At 42.0% G+C, this 14,240-nt stretch overlaps 2 protein-coding genes across 7 annotated transcripts in view; one reads left to right on the forward strand and one right to left on the reverse strand.

Moving 5' to 3' along the window:
* The window catches only part of LOC105432041 (glucose dehydrogenase [FAD, quinone]), a 21,751-nt gene extending 21,596 nt beyond the window's left edge, over positions 1-155 (reverse strand). Inside the window, exon 1 of the mRNA XM_089070861.1 lies at positions 1-155. This exon is cut by the window's left edge and continues 25 nt beyond it. The gene's annotated coding sequence lies outside the window, so the exon portion shown is untranslated.
* The window catches only part of LOC105432042 (kin of IRRE-like protein 1), a 363,147-nt gene that overhangs the window by 126,004 nt on the left and 222,903 nt on the right, over positions 1-14,240 (forward strand). The gene's annotated exons all lie outside the window — the stretch shown is intronic.

Consider the following 14,240-nt stretch of genomic DNA (forward strand, 5'->3'; position numbering starts at 1 on the left):
CGAGTTTTCTTCTTCGATGAATTCCCTCGTCGAGTTGCACTTCGGCACGAATATACACGTGACCCGGTGAAGACCTCGCACGTGCGACGCGCGACTTTGGTGCAGCAAACGGCAGCAAAGTGTAACTGTAAGACCTCTCACCGTAGAACGCCACTTTATAATTCATCTCCCACCTCCGGCTGTCCGATTCCCCGCCGAAGGCACCCACCATAGATCACGCCGATAGAGCCACGCGATCGTAAAAGAATGGAAAAGCCCCGTGTAATTTTTGTTTTTTCCAAAACGAAGATACCCGATAATAAATGACGGACGTTCGTGACGGCGTCTTTGAAGTTAGTCAAGAAGAAAATACATAATGTGACTCGAAATCCGCGTAAGCGGCAGCGATGCGCGTCTTCGGTTCTAAAAATTCCCGCTGATGCAATCCATCGATTTGAAAAAAATCGATATCGGTTTAATCGTAAAATTTGTTTGTTTCTTTTTTTTTTTTCTCTCCATTAAAATGTGAAAGAAGATTGGATTTTGGAATCACATTAGGAATATTCCGGTGAAAAAGAAATATTTTTGCATTAAAATTCTTACTTGTTAACTCTTATCTATGATTTATGTGCTGTGAGAACTGTTAAGTAACTGTTATGACTGATAAATAACAGTGAGATAATAATAGATGAAAATTTATATAATATGTTTGCGAGGATCAATTATCTATAATGGATCATTTCTTGTTATAGCAAACACGCGATTTTATCTCGTTATTTACATTTTTTGCAGTCCGTTTAATTGTTATCTCAATACGACATAGTGATTTCAGCGGAATAATTCAATCTTCCCGTCAGAATTGTTAACACATTATACACGAAATATTCGTTGTCAGTAATACGCGAAATTGTGAGACTCGACGTAAAATATAATATGCTCGCGGAATTGCCTAAACATGATAATATCGATAACAGGAACGAGATCCAATTTAATTAAATGTATCCATCAATCTCAATCTGTTCAATATCTAGATACCGTTTCGTTAAAATGGCGGTAATCATAAAAATCAGAGACGTGCTTTACGGAATTATAGAATTCTGCTTTATTTAAATCAATGATGAATTTAAGTACACAAGTGATATCAAAGATATGTAATTGAGATCTTATAAAATACATTTTAAATGGATCGGAAAATTTTTAAAAATATGTAAGATGAGCTATGTAATTTATTATATTTTTTTCATGATTGGTGATAAAAAACAATAGAGAAGGAAAATCATCAAACATGAATATATATATAAATGATAATGATAATTTTGTCATTATATTTTGCATAATATTAAAAGTTACAAGAAATGATTACGTAAAATATAAACAATATATTATCGCTATACAGGTATTTCATTCCATTACCAACGAGATATTTAACTTTAAATTTAATTTATTTAAATGTCAACATTTCTAAATTTCAAAAATTATATTCTTATCAAACGAAACGGCAATAAGGATTTGTTATTGATAAAAGATAAAAAAAGATGACAAGAAAGAATGTAAAAATATATTTGATACACAGAATTATAAAAACTATTTCTGTAGAATTATAGAAAATGTTACGTCGGAGTCAGTTTTTATGTTTCTCATTCTTTTTATAACTTTTTATCTTTTAACAACAATATGATACAAAGTTATATAATATTTTTGAAAATGAAATATATTGGTTTTCTCTCTTTATTTATGTTTATTTTACATACGATTGTTCATTTTGTTGTATATTAATATACTTGAAAGTATTCAAAATATTTAAAAATATGTTTTACAAAGTTTCGATTACATTGCGATACTGTTACGTTTCATTTTACTTGCAAATACTGATTTCGATTTTTTGCAATGCAGAGGAGTATCGGTTACCTTTACGCTTTCGTATTATTATCAAGTATACACGTAAAAGATTCAGACAGCCGCTATCAGCAGCGATACTTAGAAGACGCATTTCTAATTTCATCCCTAATAATGACGACTCGCCGTGGGGCGGAACGAAGGTGTGCCGTAACGCATTAACGTAACGTTAGATCAACGTTACGTTAATGTTTCGGACAGGCATGCCCGGGCGCGATCGTAAATCATAATTCTATAATTTAAGTCAGCGATGTAACAAACGAGGAACGTGTTATTTACGTACGCCGCGTCCATTTATTCGCGCAACCACCGAGCGTGAAGCGCCCGGTGTCAGCGAAATGCGGAACGGCTGTGCCTCCTCGTACACGCAATTGAGGCGTAACACGTGAATTGCACGTGTGTGAATGATGATCCTTAAGCACGCATACGAGCGTCACACACCTTCGTGAATCACTCACTCTCTTTTGACTCGCGAGACCGCGTTCGCGTAAGCGTTGGCGGTCAATCGTCGGTTGTTAAACCGATTAAAGAGGCCGATCGACGTTCTCCAATCGCTTCAACCAAGAATTTTTTTACGTCTCTCTCTCTCTCTCGAGGTTAGTCTGCAAGAAAGACACGCATTACATGTGATGTGCATTAAATATGCATAGAGCGCAAGGCAATTGTCGCATTGCGACTGAATAAATCACAGATATCTGTACTCCGATCTGAATATTAATACACGTATACATTTAGACGTTCCCTACTTGATTTTGAAAATTCCTAAAGATCACGTTGTATCTAATGTCGTTTTTGCTCTTAACTTTCTCTAGAACTATGATTTTTATAAAACGTAACCGTTACTTTATGTATAGTCATTCTCGTGACATATATGCGATCGGAAAAATTTTTAGAACGTTTCTTACAATATTATGACGTCTTATTTGTGTTAAATCAATCTTAAACGATATGTAATTCACCTTAGATTTTGAGAATACAATTCCATTTATAATTTTATAATTTCATAATTTATAATTTACAATTTTATATTTTTAGTTCTTGGATCGGTTTTTATATGAAATATGAAAATTATAAATAGAATTTTTATATAAACAATACACAGATAAAGCATAAAACGCAAAATTGTATAACATTTGCACATGTCACTGCGATAAAGAATGTGTTATTTGATAACTGCTTAATTTGGCGCATATAATTTTCATACTCGGCACATACGTCAGTTATCTTTATATCCACTTCGTCACTTATGTATCACGAGACATAGTTTCAATTGTTACAAAAAGTTTTTCAAAGTGTCTATCAACAATACCGCGGGCAAAACGCGGTAGATGTGCGTGATACCTCGTAATTCCTTCGGGCCAATTTGATTAGATAACAGCATTCTTGTTAGCAATTAATGTTACTAAGATACCAAATAACACTGAAGAGACATTTGAAGAACAGATGAATTATACGGTACGTTGCGCGTGCAAGATATCCCCCACATAAGAGTTCAGGTTTTCAACAAAAACTCGTGCGTGAAACGAGATTCTAAGCAAATGCCACGATATTTCTTGCATTTATACACCCGATACACATCGACCTAGCAAAAATACGCTTGTCACGGCTTGTCATGGCCGCGAGTCTCCATTAATTTTAATGCTTTGCATTACTTTACATTCGAATGGGAAATTATTCACGCAAACACATTTTAGGTTGCTCTTCGCAATTTCGGATGAAATTATCCTTCGAAATGTAATACACGCGTTAATTTCGCGTTATTTCGCAAAATAACGTCGCGGCAGTGGCGTTGGCGGCGACGGGTGTGCTCGCGCATTAATGGAATCACGATAATCCGTAGTCTGTGAAATGTGGCGATCGCCCGGTGGGCGTTCGTTGCTTTAACACGCCATTGTCAATTTAGCACGAAACAATTCGATCTTCGCGCGCGGATTATCGACGCGGATTGCCGTCGCGCGAAAAATCACGCCGATAAGGAACGACACATTTTCCCTCTTTTGAATTTTGTCCCCCCCTCTCCCGCCCCCCCCCCACTCTGAGAATGCAATTACGATATAATTATATAATTGTACGTGCGTGTATATAAAAGTGTATATAACGATGCCGTACACTTAATTACAATTCGCACGCGCGTGAGCGCAAACGAGTCAACGCTCTTTCGTCCGTTTGCGCAGCGGAATACGGCCATTACCGAAATTAGCGTTGCCGATTTGATTACACGCGATTATTATTATTATTACGTCATTGGGCGAGTACGTGAGGCACGCGCGCGCGTGCGCGCGTGTGTTTGATGCATTCGTCAGAGATCAAAGACAAATCGGCGATGCCGATGTTTCGCGATGCCTCTAAATCAGGGAGATCAGCTGGAATTTTATGACGCTCGTCGAAAAAAACACGCATTACACGTAAACACGCGAGTGATAGCGATATCGGATTTCTCGCAAAAATCCGCAGATATCCGAGACGCGATGGATTGCAGATTGCAGAGTTAATAATTGTTATCTGAATGTTAGAGCACTCTCTGAAAAATCATACCCCCGGCCGTAAGATTAAAAGGCTACGGGAGGCATTCATTTAACCATCGCGCGTCCGTATTTAAGCACACAAAGTTGATTCCGCGAAACTATCGTAATTAGTCTAATGGAATCCTCATGTTAATTCCGCTAGAGTAAAAACGCATAAATTACAAAGTCCAACGTAAAATAATCATCATATCCCGAAGGGGGTGTATAACATAAGATGTGAAACTTGTTTCCGCAAGGATGGCATTCCGGAATCCGCATTTAAGTAATAATAAAAAATAAGCTTACATAAGCAATTCATTACAGATCGCGTAGTGAAAAAATACTCTTATAATTTTGCGGTAAAAATGGCGGTATTAATGGCGGTTTGCCAATGGAGTGTAGACGCTTTAAAAGAGCGGCACGAAACCGCGGCGAGCGCGTAATCGTCGTCCGCCTGCCCGCGATCATTACATCTCCGCAAAATCGCCTTCGGAAATTATACACCCGGCGCGGAATTAATTTCCGAAGTCTCGGATTTATGCCGTCGGCCGCGCGGTCGGCGAGTTGAGAAAAATCGCGCCGCGCCTGGCCGAGACAATTCAACGAGTTCCGCCGAGCGGAATTACTTTTAATGCGTTCCGTGTCACTGAGCGTGTCGAGATACGCGATACGGTTCTCCGCCGCGTGTGAAATCGACGACGACGACGACGACGACGACGACGGAAGTGCTCGCGATGCCAAATCAGCCAGATCGGACAGATCGACGTAACGTTCCCACTCGAACCTTGAGGAGCGCGGTTTCGCGCGTTTTCTCGCTGCGAATCCGCGCCGTTCCAACGCGCCTGAGAATCGTATCTCGCGGGCGGGGAGGGGGGAAGGAGGGGAGGGACAACGAGAGACTTCCGGCCTTTCTTTCCGATTCTTCTCACGATCGTCTCGCTGGACCGACACGCAGAGATCTCTCTGTCTTTGTTTCTCTCCTCTCTCTCTCTCTCTCTCTCTCTCTCTCTCTCTCTCTCTCTCTCTCTCTCTCTCTCTCCCGATAAATTTCAACGCGTGCGCCACCGAATGAAGGGCGCGGCGATGCTCGCACGTTTAATAACACATCCGCGTACATGTTTTCGTCGTTTTCGCAGGTGTGAGAAGAGTAAACATGAACTGCTTTCATTAACGTCGCCGTAATGCGTTAAATAGAACGGAGGTTTCTGATGTCGCTTTTGACAAGCGGTGTTTGAATAAGTCGCACGCGGAGAACGATAACACGTGAGATTCCCGCGGGGTCTCCCGAGGAAAATTCCCGTTGCCTCCGAAAATATTTACAGGCGCTCTCGCTTTTATTAAATCCGCTTAAGTCCCGCCGGGATCCCCATAATTAGAAAATTATCAGCCAGCTGTTTTCCCTTCGGGCGGGGAAAACGTTTCATTTCTCTCCTCGAGACACGTTGCTGCACGCTACGTGATATTACTTCTCAAATAAGGAGATACATTTTATTATCGCAAGTCGGATCATTTTATTCCTCTTGCAAAACGGAATTTAAAATGTTGTCACATGCTAACCTATCTCCGCGGACTCTCTGTTTTTAGTGTAAACTCTGCGACATGTCTGCAACATGGCGCGCGCGAGCGATACTTTAACATCCTGAAAAATTGATGGGTATAATGAGTCGCTCACGAGCGGTATTTCTTTAAGTAATACGATGACGGACGGACGTGTGTAAAAATACTGGCGCTTCTGCACGACTCAACTTTATCGTAATTTTCAATTTGCCTCGCCGCGGGCTTCACGGGCAAAGCGCTACGGCGGCGACTCGCTTTCTATTTTTGCTACCGGCCATCGCGGACCGACCGCGCTCTAAGTTTCGGCTTGTGACCGCTCTCGTTAATTTCCTTAGGCACCGACACACGACCTCCAACGGTCTGTGACGGTAATTTCCGCGATGTCTTGCACCCTCGAGTTTTTTTTTTTTCCGGACCGCACCGGAGCCACCGCGGATCTAATCGGGCTGGACGGCTTCTCTTTAAGACGCTGTCCAAACCAGCAGACGGCGCCGGAGTGCCCGGACGGAAAAAAGCGGCTCCGTTTCTTGCGGATAATTTAAGAGTTTCCCGTGGATTGGTGTGCGCGAACTGTACGTTCGTTTATCTTAATTCTAAGACAAGACTCGGGAAAGAACGACGCGCACTCTTTTGTTCGGCCGCCGCTCGTTTGTTCGGCGAAACGAGAGGGAGAGCGTCCTCTCGTCTTCCTCGTTAACGCCAGGTGTCTTTTGAATGCGTTTTCCCGATGACGCATCGTTCGTTGTTTGCGCAACGCGCGTTTTATTTCCACTTTGTACGCGACAGGTATTTTTTTTTCCTTCCTTTCTTGCTATTGTCTTCTTTTTTTTTTCCCCCCTCGGCTTGACGCACGGGCGCGGGTCGTTACACGTGTAGACGCGTAACGCGAATCGGACGCTCGAAGAAACCCGGCACGTGATCGAGCAATTCCGATCGGATCGATAATCATCTCCGTCCCGGAACAAGCCAATGACGCGGCGCTGAGGCGTCGAAGCTCGCTGCAAAATTTCCCGTCGTAAAAGCGGGAAGAATGGCCCCGTGATTTTATAAAACGCGTGTTACGTGCGGGCAATGATGCCATCGTCACGATGACAAAACGTTATATTACGGCGATAAAATAAAGCGACCCGAACCGCGACCGCGTCCGCGTTCGTTAAGTGAACGATTGTTCGTCGTTAACAAGATAAAAAAAAAAAAAAGAAAATGAGATTCCGATTCGTTGGCCTCCGTTCAAATAAAGTCGAAAAATAAGGGAAAGCATCACCACCCTCTCCCCTTGTTCACCCGTCGTCCGTCTTCTGTGCTTTTTTTTTGTTTGTATGCGTGTAGAAAATCATCATCCGTAAGACGAAATGAACAATAAAAATGAACCGCGAAACCGGTTGTCGCATTTTTTATTTTTACACTCGCTACTTTTTTTCCTCTTCTTTTCGTACGTCGATTGCGTATCTATCATCCGTCTTTCCGTCGGCAATAAATACGACGATTGATAATTATCGCTGGGTTTTTTGCTCGGCTGCTAAGCTTTTTACGCAGTTATTACGTACGATCGTCATTTACGAGGCGACGGGCCGTTTTAGTATCACGCGCGCGATTTGCAATCCATTTATCAGCACGATGGCGACGCGAGGAGAGACAAAGAACGAGGAGAATCGCTAAGCGCTAAGTAAAACGGATGATGGTATATTATCGCGTACAAGTAATGCATATATTAACGAAGTTCTTATCCTTTCCGAGCGTTCGTTTGTTTCTCCACCCCCTGAAGTCTAAAACTTCCCTTCGGGGATATGAGTAAACACTCCGAGGAACTTGCGAGGAGAGACAGAGCGAGAGCGCTCGCGGGGGGAGGAGAGAGAGAGAGAGAGAGAGAGAGAGAGAGAGAGAGAGAGAGAGAGACGCAAGAATTACTATCCGGAACTGCAAAGAGAGTCGTCAGTGGTAAGACTGCAGTAATCAACGACGTAAAATGCTTGAATGCTGCAGCTTTCTCAAAGAAGAGTAGCAACAGAATGCTGTTCCTATTACACTGTTCCACGAAATTAAGTAAAATTTTGAATCTATAGTTGTATAGAAATAACTGTTTGCTGCTAATTAAATCCAATAATGATAGGTATTTTAAATATTCGAGTTGAGGTATGGTTTAACATTTAAATAATGTTCGGCCCAATAGATAAGTGATCAACAACAATGCTTGTTTCATATAAATTTATTAATTCAGAATGTGGTAAATTGGGTTGAATCGATGAATAGAAAATCCGAGTTTAATAATTATTTATTAATAATAATAGATGCATAAATTTAACTTTACGTGGGGTAAAAGTATTTGGTTACTCAGTCCGTATTAGATATTACACGATTCATCTAGATGATAAATGAACTACATTACATTATAAACGTACATCAGAATTCGTTGTAAGAAAAACGTACCGAAAATGGATAACAATGTATTTTTAATAATCAGCATTTTATAACTTATTAAAAGAATTACTTTCTAAGCATTTTAATATCATAATAACCACAAGTAATTTAATTTTTTTTGTTAATTGAAAAATCAACTTATCAATTATTTAATTATCAATTATTTTATTATATATTTAGAAAATTATAACGAATATTATAATATAACGAATATTTTATGACGTTAGTTACTTGTATTATTAATTTGAGAAGCGCAAATTCCAACGTTGTTTTTTTGAATATGTAAACAGAATATGAAAACGAGGCGTCGGACTAATTATCCTAATTGAACGCGCGCCTAATGACGGTAACGATAAGAATTAGGACAAGGTCCTTTGGACAAGCGGTGCATATTTAATGACTGCTGATAAAGTCAGACACAACTGATTTTGTTATGAAGATGATTTCGCTAATTATGATAAAGTGACTTTTCTCATCGGAAACAGAATACTGATTACAAGCAAAAAAGAGACACGATTTCTATGCTATTTCAATCCACTGTCTTTATCAAGATAGAAAATGCACTTAAATAAATCACAAACAGACATCTTTTTTATGTTGCATCTTTCCCTATTAATTCGTCCCAATTGAATATCCCATTCATGGTTCACATGTTTCATACATGTCAATTCACGATGATTTTCTGCGTATCATCTGTGCCCCCATTTATGTCTCATTGTATATCAATGTTTCGCCATAATGTCAAGAAACGCCACACAATTTCCTGCTGCAAGAACGTATCTAAAGAGCATTGTTGCGAGCGAGCTGATGCATCTTTCGCGAAGCGATTATTAGCTATGCTTGGCATACTTTTCGTCCTCGTTCGCGTGATACGCTCGTTAATTAACTTATGCACACAATTTCATGGTAGTTAGACACCGGAGAATACTGCCAGAATTTCTCTCGGTAACCTCGGTCTCGACACGGTTAAAGTATTCGGCGCGTTTCGCGTTTGCTGTTAACGGGCCCTGAATAAAATAATGATCGCGAAACACACAAACTGGATTGATCGTTAAATCTGGCAATTAACAGCGGGCAATTGTCGGGCTTTGTCTGCCTTGATGCAGCGATTCGGATGTTGACGTAAGACGTGCGCGCTGAAACGTTCGAAATAATCGCGCCGTGTGACGCGCAAACGTCGCACTGTTACTCCAGCTTGAGCTTCCTGCGTTTGACTTAGAGTAATCCTTATTGTTGTTCCCCCGCCCTAACGAGTCGCGCCCCGTCTTATTAGTCGCGCTTAAAGATCGCGACGGGATTATATTTTACGAATTATTAACGCGGACAACATGTTGCTCGTATAATGAGTGCACGAATACATGAATGTATGAATGCATGAATTTATTATAGCTGTTCTCTCAATGTAGTTTGCCTAGATGAAACCAAATTTCCGTCTCTCTCTCTCTCTCTCTCTCTCTCTCTCTCTCTCTCTCTCTCTCTCTCTTTCCAGTTCGCACAGGGCATCACGCCCAGCTCGTATTTTCCAGGACAGTCGTTCTCCATGCACCTGCACGTTATGAGCGTTAAGGCGAGCCCGTGTCGTTATGGGATAGCGTATACAAATAGCCCACTCTCCCCTCCCACCCCCGGCTTTTCTTCCCATTTTTTTATATCCTGCCTCTCTCTCTCTCTCTCTCTCTCTCTCTCTCTCTCTCTCTCTCTTTTTACTGGAAACACATAACTCAGCGCATACGACACGCCGCTAATATCCATCGGTTTTACACACGCGTCGCTCGCCTTTAGTGCCGGGTCAGAAAAAATGACGGGTGTCGCGTAAAAAAGCATAGCGGCTGTTAAATCCGCGACCCTGTTTATTGGTTAATATACACCGGCGACGCGGTCCGCGACGCGGGAAAATACTCGATGTGAAATAACTCTCTCGCGAGAGATGACTTTTTCGTTCACTATCTAGATTCCGGCGATTTACATATTTACACGTCGTGCTAGCAATCAAAGAATCATTAACGTTTGACGTTAATGAGAGTCGCTCCGCCGTCGCTCCTTATCGACTCCGCGATTTTTTCGTCGACAGCAGGATGGAGGCTTGAAAGGGAGGCTGAATTTTTTACGCAACGGCGGATAACAAGCGCGGAATGAAAAACACGGGATAATTTGCTCGCGCGCGATCGTCGCAGTCGGACGGCCAAGGGAAGAAGAAGCGACGAAAGAAAAAGAAAAGATCTGAGAGGCGCCCGTCCCATGCCACTTGAAATACGGCAAATCCCATCTTACGTCAGGAAGAAATAGTGACGCTACGAGCGCGCGGTTACGTCGCCATCAAAGGTCTAAGGACGCAGAAGGTACTGGAAGCTGCGCGCGGAAAGCCGACCTCCGCCGTTCGTCGCTTCTCCTTCTTTTTCAGCTCGCGTACGTGATTTCTCTAAATTCACCCGAGGCAGATTACAGCTGAAAGGCGCGAGAAATGTGGGCCGATAAAAAGAGAAAAGAATTCCCAAGATCGCGGCTCTACCTTTCTCTTTCTCTCTCGACTCCTCTCCTCTGCATCCTTTCTTTGTCCGCTGCGATTGTCGCGATGACTGCTCGCGGAAGAAAGCCGCGAAAGTGACGTCAATACTGCGGCTGTTTCTACCTTAATGTGACAACAGAAGTTTAATCGCCCTTTACCTTTACGGTTCTTCACTCATATCTTAATGGTTAAACTTAAAAGAGCTCGACGAATGAAAGATGATTAAACTTACTTTTTGCATTTTTATTAGAAAAACTGAAATTTACAAGGAGAATCTTTTTACAATAAAACCCGAATTTTTTAGAACTATTCTACGTTAAAAAGACAAGTCTTTCGAAGAGAAAAAAAATAACGTAATCAATTGACATTAAAAGTGTAAACTTAAAATTCTCCCAACACATTATCGTTTAATCCTTGATACTGAGGAATATGGGAATCTTCTTGATTGTCTGATAGGAAAATTTTGGAATCAGACTGGGTATGTTTGTGATTGTATGATCAAGCAAGATTGCAGCGGTTATTGGCAAATCGAAAGTTCGATCTACTAGGATACGCGCTAGTCGTGGAAATATATATATATATATATATATATATATATATATATATATATATATATATATATATATATCTCTCTTCCTCCCTCCCTCTTTCCGTCTTTCTCTCCAAGCTTCCTCCTTCGCTCATTCCGCGGGTAACTCGGGAGCTTTGCTTAAGCTAAGCTTAAATAAGCAAACTGTCGCGTAGGTAGCTTCGACCAACGTCCTCTTCCCCCGCCCTCTTCATCAACTCCGTCCGAGCTCCGCAACTTTTTGGCGGGTAGACTGCGCTAACTGCCGAGTTAACTCACGAGGAATATTGCCGTAAGTCGTCAGCGAAGAAGCCACGAATTCCCTAATAACGCCTTGACTGTCCGTTAAAACCGTTGGTAAATAAGTTTCGCGACTACCGGAAACTTGCGAACACGGCTCGACCGCCCTTCAACTTGAAAAATAGAAAAGTTCTCGATTGTTTTGTCAAAAGAAAAAAAAATATCTCTGCGCGCTCGAGATATTTTCTATCTTAATTCTTATTCTATTTTAAATTAGACGATTGATTTAAAATTTGATTTACGCCGGTGTAAAATTACATTAAACTAACATTGCTTCTCAAAAGTAATATCCAATTCTTAGTTAGTTTAAGCTTTAAATTGCGTTCCATTATTAAGGATTTAAATTTTTAATTGTGTTCCAGGTAAAGTAACGTGATTACGTTAATCATTAAATCGATCTGTTCTCTTAACCATGCTTGGAAGTTTTTATTAAGATAAATTGATATACTATGTATATATAAAGTGGCGCCGATTAACGCTTCTCCGCTGTCTTCATTAGCTCCATTCGCAATTAAGAACTCTACGGAAAGTCGGCGCCAAGTATTGGATTATATTAGCGCGTGCTGCGGCGAGATAGTGAATAAAGGAAGGATTTCAGACGCGATATTACCTATAGAAAAGTCTTTGTTAAAATGGAAGGAACAATATTATTCCGTGACAACAACTGTAACGCTTAACTCTTGCGACAGATGCGGCCCAATAATATTTACATTAAATTTATGAATATTTCACGCATATTTCCAACTACCTGAAATCTACAGGAGAAAAAAAGGACTTCGGCTTAATAATAGTGTATTGTGTTTTTTTTTTTCACTTTATTAATTTTTACAAAGAGCGCCATCAAGAATAATTAAAAGTTCAATACGACAACATCGTGTCGTGGTTTGCGCGTAAACTCGACGTTCCTAATATATTTTGTTTATTTAACAAAAACAGGTGTATTATCGGCGCCCGCGATATTTCGTTATTTCGCACGAATTCTTTGCCGTCGCGCTGTCGCGGATATCGTCACTCGACTCGGAAAAAGCCGCGAAATAATCACGGAAGCACCGACAGAATCGCCGAACAAGCGCCGATAATACCGCGATGCCCGGAGGAAACGTGGAAAAGCTCTCGGACGACATCGTTCGGCCATCGCTGCCAGTTGTGTTTCCGCGGAATACCGGAAGCCGGCGTTCTCGCGGTAAGATTTGCAGGCCGCTCCAAGCCCGATTCTAAGTGTTCTTCCTTGTATAGCCGGGGATTTTAATAGCGCCCGGTAACATCCCTTACGTATAACACTAATATATACGAGAGAGAGGGAGAGAGAGAGAGAGAGAGAGAGAGAGAGAGAGAGAGAAAGAGAAAGAGATGCGTACAATGCTCCGAAAGAATAAATTTCCCCTTTGTAATCTCCCGGGACGTTTCCTCCTTCTTCTGGAATAAAAGAAGATGCGCGTTCGCGGATTTAATTAAATATCGACACAATCTTCAAAGCGCCGTTATGAAAAGATTCCGGGGGAGGATAATCATCCCGTGCCATTAGCAGAAGGGTATATTATTGCGTTTATTTCCGCGACGGTGGGATGGGGAATGGGGAAAGCGGAGGAACGGAGGGGTGAGGGAGGGAGGGAGGGAGGATCGTCGGATCGCGAAAGAGGTGTAAAAATGATCGTGTTTACGTGTGTGTGTGTGTGTGTGTGTGTGTGTGTGTGTGTGTGTGTGGTGTGTGTGTGTGTGTGTGTGTGTGTGTGTGTGTGTGGTGTGTGGTGTGTGTGGTGTGTGTGTGTGTGTGTGTGTGTGTGTGTGTGTGTGTGTGTGTGTGTGTGTGTGTGTGTGTGTGTGTGTGTACGTACAACACGTTTCCTCTTCCTTCCTATCCACGTCCGGGTATCGAATGGGAGGCGCGATATGATCGCGGCGTGTGTAAGTAATGGGCGCATTATTGTACTCTCCGTCGCGCGGTGAGGATTATAAACGCCCGGCGTATTGTACGGTGTCGTACATAAATGATGCACGGCGGCATGCACGCCACTCAAGCTATGCCCGCGGTCAGAATGGCCTGAAATATTTAATAGCCGCGCGATTATTTCGCGGCGGATTTTACCACGCCGCCGGTGCGCCACGCGAAAATATAAATCGGTTTACAGCTTATTAAATCTGATTTTACATCCGCCATCTATCTCGGACGCGCGCTCCTCCTTCCTCTCCCCCTGTCCGCGCCGCGCCGCGCCGCGTCGCGCCGCGTCGCGCCACGCCACGCCACGCCACGCCGGTTCCGGTGCCGGTGCGCGAACGATATATGTCCGTGCATGTGCAATTTTTATGATCGATAGCGCGTTATGGATTCTTCTGCGTACGCCTATCGCCGCTGCGTCTCGTTAAGTTCAACGTCCGCCATCGTGTGTATGAATAAGCACCTCGAGTTCCATCGGTGAATCACGCGAATTTAACGAATTCAGTAATTATTAGAAGTACATGTCCACAATATAAGCTCCAGCTATTTTGTATAAAGTGTATTCTTTGGACTATG

This window comes from Pogonomyrmex barbatus, unplaced genomic scaffold (assembly GCF_055798465.1).
Source record: "Pogonomyrmex barbatus isolate J1 unplaced genomic scaffold, ASM5579846v1 scaffold11, whole genome shotgun sequence".
In the NCBI taxonomy this organism is placed as follows: Eukaryota; Metazoa; Arthropoda; class Insecta; order Hymenoptera; family Formicidae; genus Pogonomyrmex; species Pogonomyrmex barbatus.